The sequence below is a fragment of the Ictidomys tridecemlineatus genome, chromosome 7, assembly GCF_052094955.1.
Source record: "Ictidomys tridecemlineatus isolate mIctTri1 chromosome 7, mIctTri1.hap1, whole genome shotgun sequence".
Classification (NCBI taxonomy): Eukaryota; Metazoa; Chordata; class Mammalia; order Rodentia; family Sciuridae; genus Ictidomys; species Ictidomys tridecemlineatus.
In genome coordinates, this window is record NC_135483.1 from 119,485,285 (window position 1) to 119,512,266 (window position 26,982).

A 26,982-nucleotide genomic window follows, 5' to 3' on the forward strand; every position below is an offset into this window, starting at 1 on the left:
CACAAGAAAACTAAATTCTGGGCCAATATCTTTGATGAATGTAGATTCAAAAATCATCAACAAAATACCAGCAAATTGAAATCTACAGTGCATTATAAAGATAATTCACATCATTAAGTAGGATTTCTCCTTGGTATACAAAAATTTTCTCCTTGGTATACAATTTATGAAAAACTATAAATAGACAGACATACTATGTAAAATAAATATAAAATAAATGACAAAAAATCATATGACCATCTCAAAAGATGCAGAAAATCTCTTAATAACTAGGTAGAGAAGCAAGGTATCTCAACACAATTAAAAATATTTATGACAAGTCCATGATTAATTACATATTTAGTGGTGAAAAATTAAAAATGAGGTCTTTCCACCTAAGGTCAAGAACTAGAAATATATGCTGATTCTCACCACTTATATTTTAACAAAGTACAGTACCTCTTACCTCAAGGAATTAGGAAAGAAAAAGAAAAAAAAGGCATTCATATCATACTAAAGAAAGTTAAAAAATTGTCCATCTATAGACAAAATTACATTACAAAGAGAAAAACCTAAACTCTACCAAAGAACTGTAAGAACCTAAAACTAACTAACTAAATAAATAAATACAGTAAAGTTGCAGGATGCAAAAGCAACATAAAATACTCAGGAATAAATTTACCCAAAGAGATGAAAGCTCTGTATAATGAAAACTGATGACTGAAACCAAAGAAGGGTCAAATAATTGAAAAAGGGAGCACATTCTCATGAATTAGAGGAATTAATATTGTTAAAAATGTCCACACTACCCAAAGTGACCTATAAATTCAAGGCAATCACTATTCAAATTGCAATGACATTTTTTGCAGAAATGGGGCAAAAATTCCTGCAATTCATAAGGCCTTACAAAAAATATTGCACAGGCAAAACCTAAGCAAAAAGAACAAAACTGGAGGCATCAACACTATCTGATCTCGAAATCTATCACAAAACTATCATAATCAAAACAGCATGGTACTGGTACAAAAACAGACCAACAGAACAGAATAAACAGCCCAGAAATAAATGCACACATTTACAAAGCCAAGTATAATAAAGATGCCAAAAACACACAATGGAACAAGAATAATTTCTTTAAGACATGGGTGGTGGTGGGAAAATTCCACACGCAGAAGAATGAAACTGGATTCTTAATAACATACCATATGAAAAAAAAAATCAACTCAAATTAGATTAAAAAGATTTAAACCAGAGACCTAAAATTGCAGCTATTAGAAGAAAAAAGAGGGAGACTCTTTGACATTGTTTTTGACAAAGTTCTGGATATGACAAAACATGGGTAAGAAAAGCAAAAAACAGACAAATGGAATTATATTAAATTAAAAATCTTCCACACAGCAAAGGAAATAATCAACAAAGTGAAAAGACTACCTATGGAAAAGGAGAAAATATTTGTGAATCATATATGATTACGGATTAGCATCTAACATACATAAGAAATTCATATAACTCAATAGCAAGAAAAATGACCCCATTAAAAAATTATCAAGGGACACGAAAAGACATTTCTCAAAGACAACATATAAATGACTAATAGGTAAATGAGAAAATGCTCAATATCAACAATATCACCAATCATCAGGGAAATGCAAATCAAAACTAGGATGAGTAATCATACCATACCATACCTATTAGGATGACAAATTTAACAAGGATGTGAAGAAAAGGGACTGCTTGTACACTGTTAGGAATATAAATCAGTACAGACAATATGGGTAACTGTATAGAAGTTCCACATAGAGTTAAACTTACGATCCAGCGATACCTCTCCTGGCTATATATCAAAATGAATGAAAATCAGTATATCAAAGAGACATCCTCATTCCCATGTTTACTGCAGCATTATTTACCAAAGCCAACATATGGAATCAATACAACTGTGCATCAATGGATAAATAGAGAAAGAGAATGTGGTATATATATATATACACACACAATGGAACAATATTCACTTTAAATAAGAAATTGGAGTCATTTGTTACAACTTGGTTTTACCTAGACATCACCAGTGTTAAGACATGAGGCAGAAACGGAAGGACAAATACTCCATAATCTAACTCATATGTGGTCTCTAAAAGAGAAGAGTCGCTTAGAGAAGCCTAAGAGTAGAATGTTATTTATTAGGCCCTCGGGGAAGGACTAGGGAAATCTTAGCCAAATGACACAAAGCATTGACTAAAAAGACAAATAAAATTTCAGTTCGAGTTGAGAATAAATTTAAGAGGTCTATTGTACAATATGGTGATTATAGTTAATAATAACATATAATTAAAAATTGATGAGCAGATTGTAAATATTCTTACAAAAAATAGGCACATAAGGACAATATTAACTGATTTAGTCATTCTACAAAACAGCATGCTGTATATCATGAACATAGACAATTTTTTATTTGTCTATTAAAAAATATATTTATATGTCAGAAGCATGCAAGTGGCAAAGCCAGGATTTGAACCCAACCAAGTTATTATCTTCTTAACCAACTGTTACTTATTTAGCCAACTATTTTTAAAATGCAAACACATTTCAATAAATTGAAGAAAGATCAGCCATTGTGGCTTTGTTGTGTTTTATAGTAATATTTATTAACTTCATACAGTTAACAATTACAAAGCCATCCCTGGTAATACTGCTTCCATTTTCTCTGGATATGACCATAGGTGTGCTGCTGAGCTATGCCTTGACAAATAAATAGAAAACAAATCTCCCAATTACTGTTCAAACCAGGTAGTAAAATTTTACTCACCAACAGGAGTTCTGGTTTCAATCTCCAAAATTGGAAACCAAAGAAAAAAACTACTGAATCTATTCTTAGAAGAAAAATGGTCTTCTCAGTTATTTCCTAAGAGAGCTGTTAGAAAGCTTTTATGTGTACAGAAGACACCTTGCTTGAGAATCTTTACCTTAATGATTTTTTAAAGATTTGTTTTATCACATTTAAGTTTTCCTCCCATATGTATACAAGAGGAAAAAAGGTCTTTTGAGTAATATGAGATGATTATATGCCATGAACTTCAAGAAATATTTTTCTCAAAAATACAGAAATAAAGGGAGCTCTTTTATAACTTAAAATACATGTAGTTATGTCATTAATCATGAATGTCTTATAGCAACAAAATTTCAAAATGGTTAAAACATAGTTTACGTGTTTAAGAAATTTATTTAATAAATAATTTTTAAATGAACTCACAAACTTTATAAAGTTAACCAGTGTTCATGCAAGAGAAGGTAACAATTATTTTCAGAAAATCAGTATCAGTCAATTGCTCTATATTCTTATAATCCTGGATTAACAGCTCACTAGTAACAAATATTTAAAAGATTAATAATGTATTTTCCTTAGTAGAAGTAGACCAACATGTTTCATATTAAAGTTTAAGAGGCAGAAGGATCACAAGATGGAGGCCAGCCTTGGCAATTTGTTGAAACCCTGTCTCAAAATAAAATATATAAAGTGCTAAGAATGTAGCTCAGTGGCAAAGTGCCCCCGTGTTCCATCCCTACTAACACACACACACACACACACACACACACACACACACACACACACACACACACACAGGATCAGTAATCAAAAACCTCAAAACAGAAAAAGATCCAGGAACTTGCATGGTGATGCACACCTATAATCCCAGTGACTCAGGAAGCAGTAGGATCCCAAGTTCAAAGCCAGCCTTAGTAACTCAGTGAGTGCTTCACCAGTAATTTTAAAAGCATGCTCTGTGACATTAATTCATTTCCAATTCTAACTGTAAAACTGAGTAATTACTCATAATGTTAAAAAAGGGCAAAAAGGAAGGGGAGTTTCTAACACATAGGTTCAGGTTTGTTGCCCTAGAAATGATATTTCTTATGAATATTCATCCATATTGCTTGTCTTCCTTCCTGAATACTATTTGCTCTTTGCCAGTGATCACCCACTTGTCATCACAGTAACAGACATAGCCTATTAGTGCTAGTGCATTAGTGCTTAATCATTCTCCATTCATTCTATAATTGGAACTATGAAACTATAACCTTCAAGTAGCTCCATTATTTGGTTGTCTTATCAGAACACATCTTGGTCTTCATCTTTTGAATCATGAACATTTTTTTTCAGACTTTTTATATTAGGAGCCTCTCAAGTTCTTTGGTACCACCTTAGACTGATAACTTGACAGCTTTTAGTAAATATTCTATTTTTATGTACATCTTTTTACTTCTGTTTAGTTTTTCTTAGTGTAGACATTTTAATTTTCCCAAGAAAAGCTGATGAATCAAATTATTATAAAACTGTTTTATTCTTTACTATTAAAACATAAATATCAAAAAAGGAAATAATGTGTACATATAAATTATCCAATAAGTTGACAGTCTCTAGACTTCTACTATTTTCTTTATAAAAGTTTATGTGAACATTCAGGTAACCAAAGACTTCCAAGTAGATCACAGGACAACATGCACTTAGGGCATATCTTCACCATTGTCCAGATTATCAAATGATAGGTTAAAAAACATTTAACTCCGGGCTGGATTTGTGGTTCAGTGGTAGAACGCTTGCCTAGCATGTGTGAGACACTGGGTTCGATTCTCAGCACCACATATAAGTAAATAAATAAAACAAAGGTCTATCAACAAATAATATTAAAAAAAAACCATTTTACTATGTTTTTGGAGGAATGAAACTTCTAACTGCTTTCTATTTTCCTTTGTAGTTTATGACATATGACCTCTTGTTTTGTCTAATTAGTATTCTAAGACTTCAAAGTCTGTTTACCATTATTAAAGTTTTTTGGTCTCCTGATGCCTTTCCTACTTAAAATTTCTCCATCTACAGCCCCCAGCTACTTTTTTTTTTTTTTTTTTTTTTTTTTACCTCCAGCCTAGCTTGATTTGAGAAGTTGCTATTTCTATTCATGGATTTCTTTATCTTCTGTTATATATCTTTTTAGTTTTATCAGCTTTAGTGTGAGATGTCCAGTAATCAGACTCAATTTTTCCAGTTGCTCAGAAGGTGTGATTCATGAACTGGCAGCAGAAGCATCATCTGGCAATTTAAAAAAAAATGCAAGTTCTATAAGCTCTGTTCCACATACCTAAATCAGAAATTCTGGGGCTGGGGATGTAGCTCAGTAGTAGGGTACTTGCCTAGCATATTCAAGGCCCTGGATTCAATCCCTGATACCACAAAAAGAGAAAAAGAAACTGGGTATGGGACCCAGTAATTGGAATGACTTCTGAGGTTTGATTGGCTTTCTGTCCGTGATTTGAGGGTCTATATAAGACCATAGTTGATGGATCTAACCACAATATCCTTATGATCAATACTTAAAAACTTTTATTATTTTAAATTGAAAAATAGTCCACGAGTATATATCATAGAAGTATGCCCTGATAGTTTTGGGGTACCTTAAAGTTGCTTTCAAAGACCATTGATCCATTATTGCCCTCTGCAAAAAGTACTGTAAAAGAAACTAGAACAAAAGTCTGTTTCTGTGTTTTGTTTTGCTTTGTTCTGTTTTCTATCTCTATTTTTGTGCTCCCTAATATAATATGATCATTCCTAAAGGGTTCAGTGTTACTACCATGCTTGGCAGTTAATGGAATTGCATGTCAGGTCAACCATTTAATTTAATCCCCATACTAACCCTATGGATTAAATATCATGTAAAATTTACAAAGGAAAAAAATTAAGGTTTAGTGAAATTTAATTTGCAAAAAAGACATGACAGAACCAAAGACTCAAATCTAGGCTCAGTTGGTGACAAAGCTGTTAAGGACACCAGTACTAATAGTGAAGTTTTCTACTTCTGCTTTTCTTCCATAGCTATGTCTACGTTTCCATCTACGTTACATTTTATATGCTAATTATTTTTTACTGGGAAAGTCTTTAATGCATAGAGTTCTGATCAAATATTATCTTCAAATATTTTTCTTTTTTAATTCCTTGTAATGTTAAAGAAAATTAATTTTTTTTACAGAAATCTAGTGTTTTCATTTTCATTTCTTTTACTTAATTTTTCTGGCTTCATTTCATAGATGAAATAGCTTGAAACTACATATTTTCAAGTGTTGGGTAATATATTTTAAATTCCCGTTGCCAATATATATATTTTAAATATATAAAATGTATTTACTATGGAAACAATAAATTTAGTCTAACTAGTAGCCAGTTATGGCTAATGCAAAATTATCAGGAAAAGTATTCCAAATTAGGGCATAGTTAAAAGTAAAGATATGAAGATATTGGAAGTGCTTCTAAATATTAACATAATAAATAAGTGTTCTGACTAGTAATTTTAATCTTCATTTGAAATAATTCTCTTCCAGTCAGCAAGAAATAACTCTCACACCATCTCCAGATGGAGTATTTATAGTGAGGTAAAGATAAAATTAGATAAAAAGAAAGGTCGAAGGTGGGGAAGACAGAAGACAGCATAAGTATAAATTTCAAGTTAGTAGATTATTAGTACTTCCTAAAGGGATCAGTTCAAAAATAGTGTATTAATCTGTAGTTTAGTGTCTAGTAATTCAAGCTAGGGCACAGCTTCTATTGAGATGTCTTCTTGATTTCTAGATAGCTGAAGAGTAGTTTCAAAGAAAATAAGTATTTTATGTAATTTCTAAAAAAATTTGCTCAAAATGGAAAACAGTGACGATCACTGCCAATTTTATAAAATCCTTTTTTCCTCTCATTTGCTCTGAATATTCATGGACACAATTTACTGAGGACCACAAATTTATATCACATGAACCCAAGGTTTAAACATTTTTAGTTTCGTCTTTTGGTGACCAAGTTATTTTCTTCATTGATATTAAAATGAAGAATTGCGATTTTCTAATGTCTGATTATGCAATATTGATGAAATAATTCAAACTGAAAAGGCTGGTAATTCTCTAGAAAAGCAGGGTCTCCTGCAAAGTTGAGTTTCCTATAGTTTTCACTTCTGCCTAACAGTGTTCCTGGAGTCATATATAAATATACACACACATATATGTATACAACACATGTATGAGTATATGTTTTTAATAAGTTATCTACTTTATAAAAAACCTACTGGAACCCTCATATTAATAAATATATATTTCTTTTTAAGAACATGGTGGGTTGAGATTGATTAAAAAAGTAAATATACCTTGGTGGGATGATCATATGGTTAATAATACAAAATTTTCAGGAAAAAAGGCACTTATAAGTTCCTACAATTATTTCATTTTTCTTATTAACAAGGAACACATTTTGTACAAGATGGTAAATCATCAACTCCAGTGTTAAAAAATGAAAAGAAAGAATACTGGAAGGACTACTTTAAAATACATGTCTAAAAATAAACTGTACTTGCTTCTAAATTACATAGGCTAATGAAAGAAGCAACATGATCTGCAACCAGTCTAGAAATCTTTTAGGCTTTTGAAAAGCATTATACAATGTTTTGAGCACTGATTATAAGTACAACTTTTTTTAAAAAATTATTTGTTCTTTTTAGTTATACATGACAGCAGGATACATCCTAACTATTAAACTCATCAATAGTAGTCTATATTCTCTGACCAATTTGACTATAAAGTTAGTGAATCAAAGCTCATGTGTTTACTTGGGTGGGTAAATAATAGTACAAAGACAACAAAAACCTCAATCACTGAAAACATCATTTTTTTTTTTTTTGGAAGGATGAGGGTGTCAGATAGGACACAAGATTTAACACCAGGGTAAAGTAGTAAGTGGGTAAAGAGAAAGCATATGTGGGCAAATTTTCCTTGAAAAGCCTGGACCTATCCATAAAGTAAAGTGCTTTCTTTTTTTCAATAACAATGACTTCAGGGTCTTACGTTCATTTAAGAATAACAAATAAAATACTCCTTACTACTTAATAACGTTTTTCTTTGCCATACTCAGGTAGCTGAATTATGTTATTTGGATCTGAATACGATGTTCCAACTCTCTGAGATTTAATTTGTAAATACTAATTAAACTACTTGAGGGAGAAAACTGAAAGTAACATTGCTCTAGAGAGAAACTATTAAAGGACTTCTATAAACTACTGATGCAAACTCAAAATCTTATAATGCTCCCTAAAACCTTTTAAGGACAGTATATTCACTGTTCCATTTATACAGGACACAGGAGATAAAGTTCCTATAGCCTAAGTAATATAATCAATTAAAAGACGTTCCCCAATTATGTTCTCCATTCCACCTTCTATCACCATGCTTAAATAACCTCACCAGGACAAATGAAAATGTTAGTTACAACTATACTGTAATATGATATTGTAGCAGATAATTGTTTTAGGGAGGATTCTAACAAGTCTCCTCCCCGCCAATTTTGTTTTGTTTTAGAAAGTTAGTATTACATGTCTCAGAACTTTGTCATATATAACATCATATGAGAGGAAAATCATTCCTTTTCAGACTCCAACAAAATAAATTCCATCTCTAAAGTGGAATTTTTTCTTATGTTTGGCATGCAAAAATAAAAGTATTTTGTTTAGTTAATAAAGTTAGTGAGGTTGTGGTAAGTGGAACCAACTCATAACAAGAGTATAAGCATGTACTAGTAGAAGCCTCAATTTTGTGCCACCTTTCACTCAGTAGTTCCACTTCTAAGCTTCTTATCTAATAAGAAATAATCAGATATACACAGAAATAATCACAGATACATGCCATAATGGTTTAATATCTAGCATTAGTTATAATAAAGGAAAATACTCAGCAGGAGACGAACTAAGCCATAATATACACGTACAATAAGACTACTACTGTTCAATGAGTATAGTCTTGAGTAATTTTTTTTTAAAAATATAAAAAGGATATTTTTTGGTTTAAAAGGATGAGGAATTTCAGTTCTGGAATGTAAGGTGGCTTGAAGCTGGCACTCATCACAAGAAATAAGCTGAACAAACTGAAAACAACTGAGATCCATGAGATCACAGGGCAAAGTGTTTTCTCCCCAAACTGGAGAGGCATCAGCACACACAAAGAATCATGGACTATTGAAAGAGGATCAAAAACTGCACTGGAGCTTATTTCAGGGTACTGCTAAAGGTTCAATGTAGACAAGCTTCAGAGTTGAAGATTCTTAGGAAACCAGTCTAAGGGAGGTTCCATCACTTTTCCTGAGTTCCTCCAGGAATCCTAAATACTGGCAATAAATAAATAATAAAAATCCTCTTCTGGGGTTGGGTTAGAGGGATAGGGGTGTTAACAGGGGGAAGTAGCTATAATGAAATACACCTAAGCCTCAATGAGGCTTGCCCTCAAGGGAAACTATGTACCAGAACCTGACTGACTGGACTTTTACCAGAGCCTAACAGACCCAGAGAAGAGAAATAACCAACTCCAGTTTCTTCTACCCTTCCTGACAAACCTAAAAGTACGTGTTGATAGTGAAAGCCCAGGGACAAAGGCTCATACACACAAAAATTGAGACCTAATAATAGGTCTATAGAATGGTGCTCTTCTACCACACTTTACTACCACATTAGTAAGAACTCCTATATACTTCACAGATGGTATCTAAGAAGTCCTTAGGAAAACCGAAAGAAATATTAGAAATATTTTAAATAGAAGACACAACAGGAAATTTTAGTCTGGACCTACAGCTATGGAAAACAATAAATTTAGTCTAATTATGAAGTACACGAATGTACAATTTCACTAAAGATATACTTACCCCACATCATATGTGGCTTTCACAATGAAAGAAAAAACAAATAAAAAACTCCTTGAAGCAGAACTAGATTCAGATATGGGAAAGATTGTGGAACTATTACACTGGGAACTTTAAAATGACTAAGACTAGAATGGCAGGGCTCTAATGGAAAAATAAAACACACACAGAACAGCTAATCTACAGTTTATGGATGGATATAATAAGCGAAGAGATGGAAACTTTAAGAATCAAAACGAAATGCTGGAAGTTAAAAAGACAATATATAATTCTTCTGATAGGCTTAGAAATATAGACAGGAACCAGAAAAGGAACAGGTAGCTTGAAGTTATACCAACAGTAACTTATTAACTAAATTGAGAAGAATGGAAAAGAATGTCTAAGAAGTGTGAGACTAAGACCAAAGAGGAGGGCCCAATCTTTCCCAAAAGGTTTTTGTTCTTTTGTTTGTTTTTTTTTTTTTTTGTCTACAGATAGGGGTGTGTGTGTGTGTGTGTGTGTCTGTGTGTGTGTGTGTGTTTGTGTGTGTTTTTCTGCAGGCAGCCAACCTGCAGAGCACTGGCAATCTGCTGTTCAACTGATAGTGAATGTATCCTTTCCCCATGCCCAACTGCTTGGCTACAGCTGCCACTGCCCTGGGGCACAGCCAGATGACCTGCCAGCAAGATTTGAAGTATGGGGTGAAGGCCCTCAGCACTCTTAGTTGGGCCTGCACCACTTTTGATGCCAGTGACAGCTGTAGCTATTCCCAGGATGGTCAGAGAAAATGTCAATAGGGACCAGCACTCCCCCACAGCCTCTGCAGTTGCTATGCCAACCAATTTCACTACTACTGCTTCTGTGGCTATCCAGGAACCATAGATTAGAAACCCTGCTGTTGATTTGTCCATGGTTGCCTCTGTAGCCAGGTAGGGCTGTCACCATGACATCAGCAGCTGCTCCCCTTTCAGCCTCTACCCTCTTGCAGCTGCAGTGCCTGCTGCCATAGTTTCCACAGAGACCTTCCCTTCAGCCTCAGTTGTCCAGCAACTGCTCTAGGAGACTTCACCTTAGCCAAAGCTATTTCAAATAACTGTCCAGCAGGTCCAGATAACTCTACTCAGGTACTCAGGTAGTCTCCATATACCCTGCAGCTGCTTCAGATATTTTCACACCAGTCCACTATAACAGTGCCCCCACCCATGACAGCCAGGGCAGGGTATATAGACTGGCAGGACAGCACAGAAAACCAGAAGGCAGGAGACTGTGTGAGTTAATTGGCCTGCCCCTTTTGTCTATATATGCAGCACTCCTCTAACTTTGAGGGGACAACCTAGAAACCCCCATTCCATGAACTGCTCCTCTTATGCTGAGTTTCTAGAAACCACTAGCTCATGGTGCTGAAAGCTGTTAGGAAAGCTACTAAGCATAGCTGGGAGACCTGCTCACATCAAGAGCTGAGAGCTACTGGCACTCAAAACTGAGAGCTGCACTTTGCTCTTTCATGATTTCTATATGAACTGAGTCAAAAAAACCCCAAAGCCATCTTGTGAGAATTAAAAAAGGTATAACATGCACAATGAAAGAATACTGGAAGAGTATAGAAAAGAACAAAAGAAGCATTTGAATAATAACTGAGATTTTTTACCAAATTATTTAAGTACCAATTATTTAAGTACACTAAACCACAGATGCTAGAATCTCAGAGAAAATCAAGTAGAATAGATTCCAAAAAAATCTATACCTAAGCATATCTTATTCAAACTGCAGAAAATCAGAAAGCAAACCAAAAATCCTAAAAGAAGCTAGAAGGAAAACATTTTATCAATAGAAAATTAATGATAATCCCATCTGACTTCTTTTCAGAAACCATGCTAGCAAGAAAGTACAGTGCAATACTTAGGGTGCTTTAAGATTTTAAAACTATAAACAAGAGCTGGGCACAGTGGTACATAACTGTAATTCAAGAAACTCGGAGGCATAGGTAGGAGGACCACAAGTTCAAAGCCAGCCTCAGAACTTGGCTAGGCCCTAAGAAACTTAGTGAGACCCTCTCTTAAAATAAAAAAGGTCTGGGAATGTGTCTCAGTGGTGCATTAAGCACCTTGGTTGCAATTCCTGATACCAAAACAAACAAGCAAACAACAACAACAACAAAACCCTAGAATTTATATCAAGTGAGATTATCCTTAAAGACAAAAAAATGAGGGTATCTGTTACCAGTAAACCTGCCTTGAAACAAATGTTCAAAGAAGTTCTTTTGACAAGAGGCAAATTATGCGCAAGTCACAAATTCAAACCTACATAGAGAGGAATAGTGCCAGAGAAGGAATAAACAAAGATAAAGTATTATTTTTGTTATTCTTCACTGGTCTAAAAGCTTGTTCCAAATAATATAAGCAAAAATGTATTGCGTAAATATAACTTATGAATGAGTAAAATGAATAACTAATCTAATAAAAGATGAGAGAGAGAAATTGAGAATACTGTTACATGATACTTACACTGGCCATTAAGTGATATAGTGAGTATTATTTGAAAGAGAAGCTGAATTGGTTGTAGATTTATACTGCAAACTCTATGGTAGCCACTAAAATAAGTCTAAAAAATTATAATCAATAGATTGAGTACGAGAAAAAAAGCTGAATCAAATAAAAACAAGAGAAAGAAAGAGCAAAGGACAGGAGAAAAAAAAAAGAACAAGGTCAAAAGAGAAAATCAAGAACAAATATGGTAATTATCCAATTCTACCAGCAGTGACCTTAAACGTGAATACCTTAAATAATTATACCAATTAAAAGAGTAGGTTACAAAACAAAAAAAACAAGACTCAACTACATGTTCTAAGAAACACACTGTAAATATAAAGACAGATTAAAAGAAGATAAAATTATACCATGTTAGTTGAAAGGAAGGTGGAATTGCTATGTTAATTTTAGACAGAACAAACTTCAAAGTAAAAGCATTTATAATACAGGGGTCAATTCTTCATTAAGACAGAGCCCTGACTTCAATCTACAGCACCAAAATTCTCCCAACCCAACCAATCCAACAAACCAAATCAATCCAATCCAATCCAAACCAATCACCAAGCTAAAAAACAGAAACAAATAAGTCCACTAGCCTAGCAAGAGACATCAATAGATCTCCAAAAATAACTGATAAATCCAGCAGACAGAATGTCAGTATAGACATACTTGAACTGGACAGCATTAAGGGCCAACTGATCTGACATTAACAGAATATTGCATCCAAAAGGAACATCACCAAAATAAATCACATCTGGAATGTAAAACATATCTTAACAAATTCATATGCTCATGGACCAAAATAAATTAACTAGAAATGAGTGACAGAGGTGGCTGGAATATCCCCAAATATGTTAAATATATTGAGATAAATCAACACACCTCTAAATACCACATGGGTGAAGCAATTATGAGCAAAATGAAAATGAAAATAGAACTTACCAAATTTGTACAACGCAATAAATGCAATCCACAGATGAAGACTTATATTACTGAATGCATATATTATAACAACAACAACAACAACAAAAAGACCAAAAAAATCAAAATCAATAACCTAAGTGTCTGGATTGGGAAATCAGAAAACAAATTAAAACCTAAGTAAAAAGAAAAATTAGAGCAGAGGGCTGGGGTTGTGGCTTAGTGGTAGAGCGCTTGCCTTGCATCTTTGAGGTACTGGGTTCAATCCTCAGCACGGCATAGAAATAAATAAAAAGGTATTGCGTCTATCTACAACTAAAAATGTTTTTAAAAAATTTAAAAAAATTAGAGCAGAAATCAATGAGATTGAAAACAGGAAATCAATCAAGAAAAACCAACAAAATAAAAAACTATCTTTGAAAACGTTAATAATATTGATAAACCTTTAACCAGGCTAAGACAAAAAGAGCAAATATATAAAATTGCTAATCAGAAGTGGAAAAAGGAGCCATCAGTTCTGATCCAATAGACATTTATATGCTATTATAAAACAATGTAATGAATTCCATGACAAACCAAATTTGATTACTTAAACAATAAAGAACAGTTCTTTAAGACACAATCTACCAAATTTACACAAGAAATAGATGGCATGAATAGATCCAAATCTTCTAAAGAAATTGAATCAATAATTAATAACAGAAAACAATAGGCTCAGAAGGGTTCTGTTTGGTAAATTCTACCAACATTTAAGGGATTTATTATATTAATTCTCTACAATCTATTCCAAAAAAATAGAAGTTGAAGGAAGACTTCTATTGTGGTTTGGATATAAGGTGTACCCTAAAAGTTCATGTGTGAGACAATGTAGGAAATTCAGAGGTAAAATAATTGAATTGGGAGAGTTGTAACCTAATTAGTGCATAAATCCACCGATATGGACTGACTGTATGATAACTGAAGGCAGGTAGGGTGTGGCTGGAAAAGACAGGGGGCTTGCATTTTTGGATATTCCGCTCCTTGTAAGTGGAGCTCTCTGTTCTTCTGGTGCTAGGTCCTGATATACTTTTTTCTGCCATGATATTCTTTGCTCATAGCTATGTAGTTAGCTATCTATGAACTGAGACCTTTAAAACCATGAGCCAAAATAAACTCTTCCTGCTCTGCGTTGATCTTGTCAGGTCTTTTGGACACAGTGACAGAAAAGCTGACCACAACAACTTCCGATTTCATTCTAGGAGACTAGCATTATCCTAATAAAAAAAGCCAGACAAAGTTATTACAAAAAAGACCAAGATTTTGGGCTGGGGATGTGGCTCAAGCGGTAGCGTGCTCATCTGGCATGCGTGTGGCCCGGGTTCGATCCTCAGCACCACATACAAACAAAGATGTTGTGTCCGCTGATAACTAAAACATAAAAATATTTAAAAATTCTCTCTCTCTCTCTCTCTCTCTTTAAAAAAAAAAGACCAATATTTCTCATGAATATAGACACAAAAATTGCCAACAAAATACAGATTAGATCTAACAATAAACTAGACCATAAGGAAAAATGCAAGGATGTCATCTTTATTATTTCTATTTAACATGATATGGAATCCTTAGCTAATTCGACAAGAAAAGGAAATCCAGATAAGAAAAGAAAAGGTATCCAGATAGGAAGGAAGAAATAAAACTGGAAGGAAGAAATAAAACTGTCTTTGTTCACTGATGCCATTATTGTGTAAGTAGAAAATTCCTAAACAGCAACAAAATAATGACTCAAACTAATGAACTATTGCAGTAAGATTAGAGGATATAAGTCAGGTTAATATACACATGCCCATTGCTTTCCAATACATTAGTAATGAATTTTTCAAATTTCAAATCAAAACAATACCATCTATAATAGCACACATGCATGCACACACATATATACACAAAATCAAAAAAAATCTCAGTATACATCTAACAAAATATGTATAAGACCTTTGAGGAAAACTATAAAACTCTCTAAGAAATTATAGAAAACCTAAACAAATGGAGAGATATTTCATGTACACAGGAAGATTATGTACTACTGAATATCAGCAGTTCTTCCAACTTTGATCTATAAATTGAATGCAACCCCAATCCAATTTTGTGAATATAACAAACTGATTTGAAAGTTTATATAGGAAGGCAGAAGTCTTAGAAGAGTCAACACAATACTGAAGGAACAAAGCTGAAGAACAAACACAAACCCGTTTCAAACTTATAATGATGAATTAACACAGCCTTTGTAACTTCACAAAACTTAACTCAAAATGAATCAGACACGTAAATGTAAAATGCAAAACTGTAAAACTCCTAAAAGAAACAGGAAAATAATATAGGCTTCTGTTTGGCAATGATGTTTTAGATACAACACCAAAAACATGAAGAAAAAATTGATAAGCTGGATTTTATGAAGATCAAAAATTCTGTCCTGCAAATAACACTATTAGGAAAATGAAAATACAGTCACAAACTGGGGGAAATGCTTGAAAAATACATATCCAATTAATTACTGGTATCCCAAATAAACAGAGATCACCCGGTTTAAAAATGCCAAAGACCCAAACACCTCATCATATAAAGTGGCAAAAAAAAGCACACGAAAGATGATCAACATCATGTTACTAGAAAAGGGGACAGAGAAACAATGAGATACCCACTTCATACCTATTACAATAGCTAAAATCCAAAGGAAAGATAATACCAAATGTTGGAGAAATGGGAACTTTTATGCATTACTGACAGAGATTGCAAAACGGTACAACCACTTTGGAAGACAAGTTCCTTCCCAACCTATTTATATTGTTCTCACACAATCCAGTAATCACATGCTTTTGTTTTTCAAGTGAGTTAAAGACATATCTGAAAAAGAACTATATCTGTTAATAGTACCTTTATTAATTTGTTTTGTTTTTTGGGGGGATGTGGTTTTTCTGTGCTGCCCAGGTTGGTGTGGAACTCATGGACTCAAGTAACCATCCTATATAAACCTCCTGCCCAAATAGCTGGGACTACAGGCCACCATGTACAGCTAGTATCTTTATTTATAAATATCAAAAGTTGGAAGTAAGATGTCCTTCAGTAAGTAAATGGATTAACAAACTGGTATATCCACACAATGGAATATTATCCAGCTCTTAAAAAAAAAAAAAAGTAACCGATCCAGCCATGAAAAGACACAGAGAAGCAAAAGACATCTTTTATTAAGTGAAAGAAGTCACAGAAGATGTTACAGATTGTATGAATATAATTTTATGGATTATTGAAAAGACAAAGCTACAGAAACAGTGAAAATATCGACAGTTCAAGGGGGAGTTCAAGCAGTTTTTAACAGCACTGAACCTAAACTAGAGAGACCATAATGATGGATACGTGTAAATTGTTAAAATTCATAGAATGTATAATACAAAGACTGATCTCTCCATACTAGGGAAGAGAGGTGGGAGGGAAAAAGAGGGAGAAGAGAAGTTGCTCGAAAGATGGAAGGAAAACCTCATTGTTATACAGAATACATATATGATGTTGTGATGAGGAAAAAAAAATGTATCACTTTAGATTGGATAGAGAGAAAGGATGGGAGAGGAGGGGAGGAGTAGGAGGGATAGGAAGGGCAGCAGAATAGACATTACGACTGATGTATGTACATTCCATGTATGTATTATATGTCAAAATACATTCTGCTGTCATATATGACTAAAAAAATAAATCGTATGGTACTAAAAAACAAAAACAAACAGACAAAAATAAATAGGATTAAATAATGTAATACAATGAGAATTGAGTAGACAATAAACCTAAAAACCATCTGAAAATGATCTTTAGCTTGAAATCAAATTTTGTTTTCTGATCTACATGTTATGTTATACCCTTATAACAAACAATATAAACATTAATTGTTGAAATTAAAGGTATGATATCAAAAAATTGTACAATAATATGCTTATATTAAAGGTGTCATGACAAGTGAAAAAAAGGTATGAATTTACTCTAATAATATTTTGACACTGGTTGATTAATTGTGACAAATGTATGATACTAAGGCACAATCATACTATTTAATAACAGTAGGGAAGGTAGGGATTCACAGAAACTTGCTTCTAGACAAAATTCTGTGTTTTTACTTAACTCACAGATTATTTATAATTTTTTAAAATCATATTTGCTTCTACAGTATAAGAAACCAAATAATGAAATGCAAAACATATTTTAAGCTATTTTTCTCTTTTTATAGTTAACAGTCTCAAAAGTAAACAGAACTATTTTTACATGGTTCATTATTTAAAAACAGCTCATACCTATTTGTCATAGGTTTGACTCTCCAGAATATTTTCTGTTATATTTATACTATGATGGACTAAAAGAGTTGGGTTTTTGTTATCTTTTCTAGTACTAGGGATTTAACTCAGGAGTGCTTTACCACTGAGTCACATCCGCAGCCCTTTTCAGTTTTTATTTTGATATAGGGTCTCACACAGTGGCTTAGGGCCTTGCTAAGTTTCTGAGGATGGCCTCAAACTTGATATCTTCCTGCCTTAGCTTCAGGAGCCACTGTGGCCAGCATAGTTGGGACTTTATCCCTTACTTGCCTAGTCCAGGGAAGAATGTGATATCAGCTAAGGCAGTTGTCACAGCCCTTGGTTCCCCTCTCAAGAGGAAAAAAACTTTGAAAAGTCATTTTAGCTTATTATTTTGGTATTAAACTTTCTAGTTTTAAACATATCATACTGTTAACTTCATTCTTACTATACTTAAAAATACTAGAAATACAACTATTCTGAAATGAAAATATATCAACTACAGCCAAATGTACTAACAGACTTAAATCTTAGCAACACAATACAGAAAAGATGAAAAATGATACATAATATACAATCTATTTACATATAGTAAAAAAAAAGGAGATAAAACAAAACTGGTAGTTACGAAATGCTAGATCCTCTCACTGATAACTTAGGGGTTTTTTTGGTTTTGTTTTGTTTTTTGGCTATATGACCATTCTGTATTTGTTTTTTTACTACTAAACAATCTGCTGGTTGTCAATGTATCCTCTCAATATATTCACAAGTATCAAGTACTTACATCAGTTAAATTTTAAGAATACAGAAAAGAAAGTGAAAAGTGAATGAGGGTTCTACTTATGGTAATGTCTGACTGGACCAACTTTCCTGCTGAGGCCAACAAAACAACTTCATTATAAAATAAAATAAACAAAGCAGTGAGAAATTACATGCCAAAAATCAAGGAGAAGGTAAATTAGAAATAAAGCCCCTACTTAGTCCCTTGTTCTGAAGACATTTGCCATTCAAAAGAAAAGTCTGGGAAGCAAAGCTGATTCACTTAAGGCTTTATTAGACTATGTAAAGGAACAAGGCCCACCAAAGTTGAATACTCAGATGAGCCTTTATCCAATTTAAGTTGAGACATTAAAAGGAGCATTGTCAAGATCAAGGGAAATTTGAAGTAGAAATAATGCAAATTTGAAATCCTAATATCAAATATATAACAGGAAGACTTTTAAGACTTGAATATGAAAAAAAATGATTTGTAACTGGTAGCAACACTATGTATCTTTCCTAGAAAAATATGCTTTCTTCAGAAAGATACCATTATCTCAGAACTCATATACCTATAATTTTTCAAAAATTACTAGCACAAAGGTATACAAGAAAAAAAGGAGAGCCAGTAGAAACAGAGTCATAAAAAATTTAAAAAGTGAAATTATCTGTCATAGAAAACAAATTAACTGTGAATACTATGCCAATAAAAGCCAAAATTCCCATTTTTAGCAGTTCTCCAGAAGTACTGAGAATGAACACAGGCACTATTTTTTAAAGACACTGATGCACTGATTCAAAAATCTCAATGAAACCAAAGCAGGACAAAGAATTCCACACAGAAACATCACAGTGAAATAGCAAAAAAAAAAAACTCTGACAAAGAAAAGAATTTAAAAGAGAGATTCCCTTCAAAGCACTCACTGAGAATTAGATTGACAGCTTACTTCTTAAAATTAATAATGGAAGAAAGAAACAGTGGAATGTTATCATCAACCTGATGAAAAAAAACCCACACATCAGACAATTTACTATCCCTCAAATATTCAAGATAATCAAGATAAAATGAAGACATTCTAAGGTAACCAAAAAATTAAGAGAAATGGTCAAATAGGGTGTGTACATTAAGGAATTTCTAAAGACTACTCAAATAAAAGTAAAAAAGATCTCCAAAGAAGACTCAGAAATGCAGGAGTATATAAAGAAAAAAGAGAAGTGGGAAACACATAGGAATATATAATTCAACATAGATGGTTGAGAGCATTGCTATCCAAAAGAAATACAATATCAATCATATAAATAATTGAAAATTTTCTAGTACCAACATTTAAAAAAGCAAAACAAGGTAATACTGATCATAATTTCAACATAGAATCATAACAAAAAGTTGAGGTATAAACATTCTGTTTTCATACTGTTTTCCAAATCACCTGTTCATTTTAAATGTACAGAACACCACAATTTCATATGCTAAATTGTCATAATAAAAGTATTTGACCCATATTTTCATAAAATTTTCATCCGAGAAGATTTATGTATCCAAGTTGTTCCAAACAGAGGTTTTATAATAACTCAGAAAAGTATCAGTTTTCAAATATAATACTACATGAAAATAAAAATTCAGTATCTCAGTCACACCAGACACATTTCAAGTGCTCAAAAGTCATATTCAGCTACTAGTTGAATATGCAGAACGCAGGTAGAGAACTTGTTCGCAAGAGTTAAAGTAACATGTAAAATTCAAGTAACAACCATTATTCCATGTAAGTCAGTGAGGAATTAAATGTAGACGAAATTATCATCTAGGAAGTGTTAGGCTAACAGCAGAGAACATATTTGCCACATTGCTACAAATTTTCAGTAAAAAAAACAACCAAACAGAAAAACTGCACAAAAGAATTAGATGATTCAAAGACAATTCAGAAAGAAGAAATCCAAATAGCTAATACATTTTTGAAAAAAATGAAACTGAATCCCTATCTCTCACCATGCACAAAAGTTAACTCAAAATGGATCAAGGATCTAGGAATTAAACCAGAGACTCTGCATCTAATAGAAGAAAAAGTAGGGCCTAATCTTTATCAAGTGGGGCTAGGCCCCAACTTCCTTAATAAGATGCCTATAGCGTAAGAATTAAAACCAAGAAATCAACAAATGGGATGGATTCAAACTAAAAAGTTTTTTCTCAGCAAAAGAAATAATCTGTGAGGTGAACAGGAAGCCTACATCCTGGGAGCAAATTTCTACCCCTCACACATCAGATAGAGCTCTAATCTCTAGGGTATATAAAGAGCAGCCAATTTGGAAAGCAGAATGGAGATTCCTTGGAAAGCTGGGAATGGAACCACCATTTGACCCAGCTATTCCTCTTTTCGGACCATACTCAAAGGACCTAAAAATAGCATACTACAGGGACACAGCCACATCTATGTTTATAGCAGCACAATTCACAATAGCTAAACTTTGGAGCCAACCTAGATGTCCTTCAGTGGATGAATGGATTAAAAAATGTGGCATTTATACACAATGAAATATTACTCAGCACTAAAAACGAATAAGATCATGGCATTTGCAGGGAAATGGATGGCATTAGAGAAGATTATGCTAAGTGAAGTTAGCCAATCCCCCCAAAACAAATGCTGAATGTTTTCTCTTGATATTAGGGGGGGTGACTCAAAGTGGGCTAGAGAGGGAAAGCATGAGTGGAAAATTATCTCTAGATAGGGAACAGGAGTAGGGGGAAAGGGAGGGGAAGGGGAATAGCAAGGACAGTGGAAGCAGACAGTCATCATTATACAAAATACAAGTATGAAGATGTGAATTTGTGTCAACATACCTTTATATACAGAGATATAAAAAATTGTGGTATAAAGGTGTATTAAGAATTGTAATGCAAAAAAAATAAGAGAGCTCATGTATAATGGCATAATTTGTGGGAACATACTCTATATACAGAGTTATGAAAAATTGTGCTGTGAATGGATAATTATGAATATAATGCACTCCACTATTGTTATGTTTGTAAGAAAAAAAAAGCTTCAACCTCCTTGGTGATCAGGAGGTTGTATTATAATATAATAAATACAATGTAAATTAGAACAGAAACTAAAAGTACATTTATCAGCTTGATGAAATACAAAAATTACGAACAATATTGCAGAAATAAAAGATATATACCATACATTTCTGTGGAAATATAAATTGGTTTATCCATTGTGGAAAAGACTAGCATAATCTAGAAGTTGATGATAAACATAAATAATCTACAAAAATACAGGGTAATGTGTATAAGAATACATGTATATGAATACACATTGTGACATTGCTCATGATTACCAACAACTGAGCACAATCCAAATGTCCTTTAATGTTAGAACAATTAAATTACTTGTGGCTTATTTTATAACTATACCACAGTGAAAATATATGAACTACTGCTAAGCATACTATCAGGGTCAAATCTTAGCAACATGAACAAAAAAACAATAATAGAAGATACATAATATGCAATTCCTTTACAAGCTAATCTACAGTGTTTAGGAATGCTGACACAGGTAGTTTAAAAATATTAAAACCAGTAGGTAATTACCATAAAAGTCAGGATGTTAAAATCAAAGACTTGGGACTTCTTTTTTTTACTTCATTCTCTTTTTGCATTTTACCCTAAGTTATCAGGAAGAAGCAAGGTGCCCTTTCAATACTTTGCATAGTAATCCCAGCTAACTATCCAATTTCATCCCTTGCAAGTTTTTTTCAACCACAAATGCTAGAACACAAATACAATTCAACCAAGTCCTTTGCCACTGTATGCCAAGGGTCATATTTTCTCTAGTTTCTAGCATTATGTTCTTCATTTCTGTCTGAGATCACTAGAATCATTTTTAACGTCCATATTTCTCAGCTGTCCCTGAAAACTCTTCCAGCCTCTGTTGTAGTCTGTTTCTGATGCTATAAAAAAATACCTGAGCTAAGTAAACTAATAAAGAGGTTTAAATGGCTCAAAAACAAAAATAAAAACCAAAAAAAAAAAAAAATCAGTGACGTGGGGGAATGGTCATGACTATGTGCACTGGGGTACTTTCAGCTCCAAAGATGTTCCAGTTCTCAAAGTGGGGAGTGGTTAAGAGTTTACTTTATTATTCATTATACTACATATGATTTCTTTTCCAAAGATTTAGTTTCTACAAAAATAAAAGGCACATTAATTATCTTGCTATATAATCTTTCTTATTACAACATGGTAAACAATTAGGTTTTCCAGTAAAGGAACATCTTAGTTTTGATCCCATCTGACATAATTACTGAACACACAGAGAGTAATAAGCACTAGGCATGATGGATAAATAGGGTCCACTACCAAAACTTTTGGGAAGTACACCATAGAAAAACAGTAAGTTTAAATGACAGGTAAAGGAATCCATACCATAGAATAAATAACATTAACACATTAAACATGAGGTTTATTTTCTGTTTAAAAAGGGAATACCTAAATAATGATCCTTCAAAATATCTTTACGAAAAATTATAGCTGGAAAATGAAAATGTTTTCAATAAAGATTGTATGAAATACATATACTTACACACACACACACACACACACAAAGACATCGCTGTTTCTCTAGAAAAGACGAGGCACCTATTTGAAAAATTTCCCATCTACACTGGAAGGGAAAATTTTAATGATATCCCTTCTCTCTTTACCAGTTATAAAACTCAACATCAAGGAACACACAATCCCACACATAACTCTCTTAAGAACAGGCACAACGGGAGAAAGCAACAACGCTAAATATGGAGGGAAATTCCACTCAAGCATTCCCTGCCTGATCCTGTGTCAAAGTCACTCCAAAATTCCAGAGAAGGTTGCAAGGTAAGGAGCGAAAAGGGCACAACATCCAACATAAGTAATGCTACCGATGCAACTGGTCAAAATTCACACACGTGGCTTCTAATTCCCCAAATACGTCGCCAGCTCTGAGGAAAAAGTTTATTTAAGAGTTCGCAGCCAAGGTCCCACATATCTCACTGCTCTCTTAACATCCAACCCACGATGCACCTCACCTACAATCCCCTGCAGAGGCAGTATCCTCAGCACTTCCTGCATTAGTCAGGATGCGTTGACAGGCTCATGGGGAGGCTAGGAGACAGACAGATCCCGCTTCGCTCTGGCCTGCCCGGCCTAGAAAAGCCTGCCCCTTCCCAATATTCGCTGCAGCTTTCCACCCTACCACTTTCGATTCTTCTTTGGCCGCTGGCGTGCCTGACCTTCATTGTGAGACCAGTCTAATAGACATTACCTCTCGCTGCTAGCTTGGCTTTATCAGCGCAATGCCGAAATCTAGCGACTACTGAATTCGTTTCCCAAGCTCGTCCCGCCGCCACCTCGCCTTGACTTCACCTGCTGCTGCCAGCCGTACACAACCAACTACTACCAGCATGCCCTGCGCACGTATCGCCTCTGGCTCCTCGACCCGCCTCCCACTCAACACGTGACCTCCTTTCGCCTCCGTCCACGCCCACTTCCGTTCCTCCACTCTCCCTTCGGAGGGAGGAGGGAGATGGGAATGTTAAAGAGTACGGACTTCCTCCTACTCCCCGCCCCCGCCCCTCTACCCCCCGCTACAATGTCTTCCGGGTCGCGAGTGCCTCGGAGCCTTCTGGGAAAACATCTCATTTCCTCCCCTCCCCCTCCTCCTCCCTTCAACCAACCAGCCTCCCGTCAGAGAGGGGCATGCGCAGTGAGTGCCTCCCGTCTCTTCTACCCGAACCCCCCTCCCCCCCCCAAGCAGAGAGACCCCAGCAGCAGCAGCAGCTGATGATGAAGAGAGAGGCAGTGGCAGAGGGGGGGCACCTTTTATTTCTATTTTTAAAGGGACAGGACACTAATTTTACCCCACTTCAACCTTGAATTGAGGGGGGTGGGGGGAAGGCGGCTGAGTTCCTTCCCCCACCCTCCAGCCTGGAGCCCTGAGAGGGGGATTGAGCCTGAGAGAGAAGGAGAAGGAGTTTCTTCCTCTTCGAAAACCTCCATCCACGACTCCTACCCCCTCACCCCTCCACTCGCTTCCCTCCGGAGCCCCCTCCACCCTCCTTCTCTTTGGCCGTGAGAGGAGGAGAGAAAGAGACCAAAAGCCTCTTAGCAACACAGACCCTTTGCTGTTGCTGCTGCTGCTGCTGTGGCTGCTGCTGTTGCTACTGCTGCTACTGCTGCTTGGCCCTGGCTGGAGACATCTCACTACACCCAGGAGCAGCCACTTCCCCAGCTCTCCTCCTCCTCCTTCGCCTCCTCCTCCTCCACTCCCCCCCTTTATTACCCTTTGTGTCATCCTCCACAGCTCCAGCGAAGGCACTCAAAAGTGGGGGGCAGGAAAGGTAAGTGTGTTTGTGGGGGATTCATTGCCTTCCTCTGGCTCTGACTTTCACTCCGGGGCAACAGTAGCACCAAACCACATACGCAGTGGAGCTCCGGGGTGAGGAGGGGGTGGTGCTCAGGGGGGGTGAGAGAAGGAGGGGTCGGAGTGAGGAGGGATGTGTGAGGTGGGGTGCCCATCCTGTCAGGGGAGGAAGGGCACTTTTATTTTTATTTGCTGTTGTCAAAAGTGGTTTCTCTTCTTCAGCTAACATCTGATTGTGCCTTGCTCTAGTGGGGGAGAATACAAAAACAACCCCCCTCCTTCCTCCAATGAGGCGCCAGGGAAAGAGACAGAAAGAGGCACACTTTCTAGATGTCACTTAAAAAAATTTCATTTGGAGAGCTTTTTCTCTTTGCCCAGGAAAAGCTCTACTGCATTTGTTTCTGAGTGGGAAAATGTCGGGATCTGGATTGTATTGGAACTGCCTATCCATTTGTAGACCTGAGTGTTTTCCCCTTTTTGGTCCTGTATGTGATTTGGATATTGACTTTTGGGTTGGAAGACTTGACTGGTTTTTGCGTTATGGGTTTATTTTCTCCATTTCTCGTTTGATCTGAGTTGAATAGAAATTTTCAAATTTTTAGTTTAGAGGCCTTTGGTTAGATTTTGACTTGCATTATTGCTTTTTTTTTGTTGTTAAATGTTTGTTTCATATATGAGTTTATAAAGTGCAGAACTTAAAATGCTTAAAGTTTACATGCCACTGGTATTGTCTTACCCACATATGTTTCTGGAATTTATTTTCCATATAGGATGAGAATATTAGCTATTTCACAATTAACTGAGTATTTTTCTAATCCTTGTAACTTGTCTGAACAAGTAATCCCTATTGAAAACTTTATGTTGTTCTGGCTACATGGAAGGCCAAACCTCTCCATCAATAGTTTGCCGGATTGGTACCACTTTCAGTTTTAACTGAATTATTTATTTACTGTTGTAAATTGAGATGAGTTTTTCATCTCTTGGGGTACTGAAACAAATTGTTCACTATATGTGAAAGAAAATAAATGTCTAAAATATGTTTTCATGGATCAAAGAAAACAAAGTTGTAGTTAGTATTTTATAGTTAGATATAAACTGAAAGGTAAATCTAGGTTTAGATTTATAGAGCAACAATCTTGATAAAAATCACTATTCTCCATTTTCACATGGTATGTTCATAGTGAATAGCTTTCATTCAGTGCTTTATTTCACAAATGCTAGAAAGTATGTTTCTGATGTAGGCCTTACACTAGGTCTTACATTAGGAGTGGTATTTTGTTTTATATGCATTCTTTATCCTTTCCTTGAAGATGGATGCACACATATATTCCCTTTCTCTTTCCCTCTTTCTCTCTTTCTCATTCTCTCCCCGACACACATACACATACACACACACCCCTTTTTTTTTATCTGCATTGGTATCTCTGCCATAATTTATGTCAACAAAAAAATATTCTTCTGTAAAGCAGCAATTTTGTGATCATATTGGCAATATGAAAACAGCAATTTGATCAACTAGAAAGGATTGAAGAAATATCAACCTAGAAGGATATTTGCCATAAATATTATGAAGACATTATGATACTTTCTTATTTTCTGGCTGGTAAAGCCAAGACATAATATACTTGTATTTTAGTGACTGAAAAGCATTACATATGTAGAAACTTGTTCTATAAAATTGTAATTACCAACTGGGTGCAAAAATAAACGTTTATACATAACAATAACAAAAAATTATAAAAAAGAAAAAAGAGCTGTGTAGCAGTAAGCAATATGGTCTTATTTCTCTCATTGCTATTATACATTTGAATAGTTTCCTAGCCTTTCTCTGAGGTGTCATTGATGCACTGAAGCAGAAATTTGTGTTCAAGTTTTTCCTCCACACATCTATACTGCTATTCCAGGTCCACCTGAGATTTTTTTTGTCCTTACCTTAAAACCTCAGCAACCTTAACGTAGGAGACAGTAGAACATACTGAAGAAATCAATTTTAATAAAGTGAATTGTATAGGTAATTGGGGTAGTCATCACACAGTGGGCAGCTGAGTAAAAATTGACAGTCCTTGATTAATACCTTTACTTTGTTTCTGTTTCCTTTGAAAGTATTTCTTATTTTATCACTGCCAGGTTAACTCTTTAAGGTTGGAAGACTCCAAATTTTCTCTACTTTTGATAATGATTTATGCTTAGAAATCTTTTATTGTGGTTTATTTTTTAAGTGTTAAGAATTATTGATATTTTAGGATGGTAAGGTTTCAACTAGAAGGTATCTTGGAGGTCATTTTATCCAGCTTCATTTTCCATACCTCTGAAGTTCAGAGAGCTTGAGGAACTTGCCCAAGGTTCTAATGCCTTGAGTGGACACAGTACAGGGAACAGAGAACTTTAACACTTACTGTACT

The 26,982-nt window shown here is 34.8% G+C and overlaps 2 protein-coding genes across 29 annotated transcripts in view; one reads left to right on the forward strand and one right to left on the reverse strand.

The window, feature by feature from the left end:
* Orc4 (origin recognition complex subunit 4) overlaps positions 1-24,467 on the reverse strand; it is a 62,029-nt gene extending 37,562 nt beyond the window's left edge. The window contains exon 1 of one of the 4 annotated variants that reach the window (XM_078017357.1): positions 24,336-24,467. The gene's annotated coding sequence lies outside the window, so the exon portion shown is untranslated. Of the gene's footprint in view, positions 1-23,246; positions 23,452-23,482; positions 23,693-24,335 lie in introns of those variants that run through there. The other 3 variants (XM_078017358.1, XM_013355830.4, XM_040294288.2) reach the window with 3 other exon arrangements.
* The window catches only part of Mbd5 (methyl-CpG binding domain protein 5), a 394,577-nt gene continuing 391,497 nt past the window's right edge, over positions 23,903-26,982 (forward strand). For 23 of the 25 annotated variants that reach the window (XR_005737952.2, XR_005737953.2, XR_005737954.2 and 20 more), the window contains exon 1: positions 24,416-24,557. The gene's annotated coding sequence lies outside the window, so the exon portion shown is untranslated. Of the gene's footprint in view, positions 23,924-24,415; positions 24,558-26,982 lie in introns of those variants that run through there. The other 2 variants (XM_078017348.1, XM_078017349.1) reach the window with 1 other exon arrangement.